This window comes from Canis lupus, chromosome 24, assembly GCF_048164855.1.
Source record: "Canis lupus baileyi chromosome 24, mCanLup2.hap1, whole genome shotgun sequence".
Taxonomy (NCBI): Eukaryota; Metazoa; Chordata; class Mammalia; order Carnivora; family Canidae; genus Canis; species Canis lupus.
The window spans coordinates 27,601,923-27,606,568 of NC_132861.1; the positions used below are offsets into that span (position 1 = coordinate 27,601,923).

At 37.9% G+C, this 4,646-nt stretch overlaps 1 pseudogene; it reads left to right on the top strand.

Annotated features, from left to right (window-relative positions):
- The first annotated feature begins 4,180 nt into the window (after positions 1-4,180).
- LOC140616587 (peptidyl-prolyl cis-trans isomerase A pseudogene) lies at positions 4,181-4,646 on the top strand (annotated as a pseudogene).

The following is a 4,646-nucleotide window of genomic DNA, read 5'->3' on the forward strand; positions in this document are numbered from 1 at the left end:
CTCAGGTAATGATCTTAGTATCCTGAGAACAAGTCCTGCACTGGGCTCCATGCCCAGCAAGCAATCTGCTTGAGGATTCTCTCTCCTTCTTCCTCTGCCCCTTCTTCCTGTTCATCCACTCTCTCTTTCTCTCATAAATAAATAAATCTTTAAAACAATAAAAATCAAACATAAAGGGGATCCCTGGGTGGATCTGTGGTTTGGCACCTTCCTTCAGCCCAGGGCCTGATCCTGGAGTTCCGGGATCGAGTCCCAGCCTGCTTCTCCCTCTACCTGTGTCTCTACCTCTCTCTGTGTGTGTGTCTCTCATGAATAAATGAATAAAATCTTTTTTTAAAAAATCAAACATAAAAATTTAAAAAACACAAGGAAATCCTGACATTTATAACAACATGGATGAACTTTGAGGGCATTGCAGTAAGTGAAATAGAGAAAAGCAAATACTATATGATCTTAGTTATATGTGGAATATAAAACAAATGAGCAAACAAAAAACTCAGAAAAAGGGCAGCCTGGGTGGCTCGGCGGTTTAGCGCCACCTTCGGCCCAGGGCCTGATCCTCGACCCCAGGATCAAGTCCCACATCAGGCTCCTTGCGTGGAACCTGCTTCTCCCTCTGCCTGTGTCTCTGCCTCTCTCTCTCTGTGTGTCTCTCATGAATGAATGAATGAATGAATGAATGAATGAATGAATGAACAAACAAATATCCTTTTAAAAAACTCAGAAAAAGATATGATGTGTGGTTACCAGAAGCAGGGAGTAGGAGAAGAGGAAATAGAGGAAGGGGGTTGAAAGATACAGACTTCAAGTTACAGGATAAATAAGTACTAGGCATATAATGTACAACATGACTATGGTTAATGATGCTGTATACAGAAAAGTTAAGAGAGAAAATCCTAAGAATTCTTATCAAAAGGAAAAAAAACCTTTTTTTCTTTCTTTGCTTTCTCTTTTTATTGTATCTATAGGAGATAATGGATGTTAACTAACTTACTGTAATCATCTCACAATATATGTAAGTAAAACCATGCAGTATCCCTTTAACTTATACAATGATGTATATAAATTATATTTCAATAAAACTGGAAAAATTAAACCAAAAAATAGCTGTTTGGGGGAAAACATCAGTGAGCTACAAGAAAATTCAAATAGCTTAAGACAGGGGGAAAAAATGCATGACTAAAATAAGCTTGCTATCAAAGATACGAACAAAGTTCCAGAGCTGAGTAATTCAATGAATGGTTTTCAAGATGGTGATATAGGAAAATCCTGAGCTCATCTCTCATAGACCCAACAAATCCACTACATAGGGAATAATTCCCTCTGAAGGGGACTTAGAAACTGAATCAACAGAGCCTCCACAACAAGGGACAGCAAGCACCCAAAGAGACAAAGGAGGTTCCACAGCCCTCAGATCCTGCATCTGAGAAAGGCCCCCAAAACACATGGACTTGAAAAACACCAGGGAATAGCTCCAGGAAAACCATAGAGCTGAAGGAAAAAGAAAACCCACTCTTAAAGGACACATTCATAGACTCATTCAACCTAGAAACCAGCACAAAAATGCCAGATTGAAAAGGATAGAGACCATAGGTGATGGAGACCCACTGACTAATAATGGAACCCCTGCTGGAGAGGGAGGAGGCAGCTGAAGTTCTCCCTGATAGCAGGCATTTTGCTAAGTTGATCTGCTGTGCTGATCCTGGAGCTGGAAGGCAACATTTTAAAATCCTCCTTGTAGACTACTAACAGGAGGTGGCCTGCCCCATTGACAGCCATGTATAACCATGCACCTTGGCAAGAACTGTAGTTGACGAGACAATATCTTCACCCACCAGCACACTCGATAGCAGTTACAACCGGGCTTTATACCCAACCAGGCTGGGGGCCACCCCCACCCACCAGCTTAGGAATTATGGAAGGACCATGCAGCCAGCCAGGCATGGGGATAGTCCCGCAAATCAGTACACCCCCAGCAGTCATGCCTCCCCCCAACAGGAAAGTTGTATAATAAATACTAAAGGGACTTCTTTAAGTGGAAAAGAAAAGGCCATTTCTAGAAATAAGAAAATATATGATAGAAAAAATCTCATTAATAAAGGCAAACATATAATAAAGGTAGTGGTTCAATCAGTTATAAAGTTAGTGTGTAGGTTAGAAGACAAAAATAGTAAAATCAAGTATAAATGCAATAATTAATTAAGAGATATACAAAATAAAAAGATTTAAAATATGTCAAAAATATAAAACATGAAATGGGGGAGGAGAAATGTAGAGCTTTTAGAATGCATTCAAATTTAAATGACCACCAATTTAAAATAGGCTGTTATATACATATATATGTTGTTATACATGAACATCCTGGTAACTACAAACAAAAAACCTGTAATAGGTACACAAAAAATAAAGAGAATGGTATTCAAATGTAACACTAAAGAAATTCATCTAAGGGTAAGAGAGCAAGAGAAGAAAAAAAAGAACAGAGAACTACAAAAACAATCAAAAAAAGGCCATAAGTAAATATCTATCAATAATTAAATGTAAATGGCCTAAATGCTCCAATCAAAAAACATAGGGTCTGAATGGATTAAAACAAGAAAAGGTGGCACCTGGATAGTTCAGTCAGTTAAGTGTGTCTGACTCTTGGTTTTGGCTCAGGCCTTGATCCTGATCAGGGTCATGGGATCAAGCCCTACATCAGGCTTTACGCTCAGTGCAGTCTGCCTGTCCCTCTCCCTGTGCTCCTTCCCCCCACCCCCAAATAAATAAATAAAATCTTAAAAAAAGAGAGACCTATTTACATGCTGCCTACAGGAGATTCACTTCAAACCTAAAGATAAGCACATTGAAAGTGAAAGGAAAGAAAAAGATATTTCACGCAAATGGTAACGGACAGAAAACTGTGGTAGTGACACACATATCAGACAAAATAGACTTTTTGGAAATTTATTTAGTTAGTTAAATAAATCTGTTGTTTAAAATCTTTTGTTTTTTAAGTTTTTATTTAAATTCCAGTTAGTTAACATATAGTGTTATATTAGTCAGGTGTACAACACAGTCACTCAACACTTCCATACAACACCCAGTGTTAAAAAAAAAAAAAAAAAAAAAAAAAAACACCCAGTGCTCATCAAAACAAATCACAACAAATGTACTCCTTAATCCCCGTCACCTCTTTCAGCCATCCCCTCACCCACCTCCGATCTGGTAACCATCAGTTTGTTCTCTAAGGTTGAGTCTATTTCTTGGTTTGCTTCTCTTTCTTTTTTTCCCCTTTGCTACTTGTTTTGTTTCTTAAATTCCACCTATCGGTGAAATCATATGGTATTTGTCTTTCTCTGATTGACTTATTTCACTTAGCATTATACTCTTTAGCTCCATTCATGTCATTGCCAAGTAGCAAGCTTTCATTCTTTTTTATGGCCATGTAATATTCTATTGTATATATACACCACATCTTCTTTATCCATTCATCAGTTGATGGGCACTTGGGCTTTTTCCATAATTTGGCTATCGTAGATAATGCTGCTACAAACATCAAGCAAAATAGACTTTAAAATAAAATGTAACAACACAAAGATCATTGTATAATGATGAAGGGATCAATTCAACAAGAAGATGTAGCACTTTTAAATATTTATGCAAACAACATAGGAGCACCTAAACATACAAAACAAATGTTAAAAGACACTAAGGGAAAAATTAACAGTACAGTAGTAGTAGGAAACACCCCACTTACATCAATGGATAGATTGCCCAGACAAAAAATTAATATGGAAATATTGGTATAAATGATACATTAGAACAGAAAAACCTAATAGATATAGAACATTCAGCCCCAAATTAGAAGAATACACATTCTTCTCAAGTGCACATGGAACATTCTCCAGGATAGACCATATGAGGCTACAAAACAAGTTTCAACAAAGTTAAGAAGATTGAAATCATATCAAGCATCTTTTCCAACCACAATGACCTAAAACTAGAAATCAATTATAAGTGGAAAATACAGCAAACATAAAAATAGAAACAAAACATGCCACTAAATAACAAATGGGTCAATGAAAAATTCAAAGAAAATTTAAAAACTACCTAGAAACAACTGAAAATGAAAACATAGGCTTTGCGGATGCTGCTGCCATAGAGCCACTAGTGCCACCCAGCTACAGTCAACCCCACTATGTTCTTCAACATTGCCATGGACAATAAGCCTTTGGGCCACATCTCCTTGGAGCTCTTTGTAGACAAATTTCCAAAGACAGCAGAGAACTTTTGTGCTCTAAACACTGAGGAGAAACTATTTGGTTAAAAGGTTCCTGCTTTCACAGAATTATTCTAGGATTTATGTGTGGCAAGGTGGTGACTTCATACACTATAATGGTACTAGTAGTAAGTCCATCTATGGGGAGAATTTCATCCTGAAGGACACTGGTCCCGGCAATTCATCCATGGCAAATGCTGGACCCAACACAAACAGTTCCCAGTTTTTCATCTGCACTGGCAAGACTGAATGGTTGGATGGCTAGCACATGGTCTTTGGTGAGGTGAAAGAGGGGATGAAAGTTGTGGAAGCCATGGAGCACTCTTGGTCCAGGAATGGCAGTACCAGCAAGAAGATCACCATTGCTGACTGTGGACAAATCTAA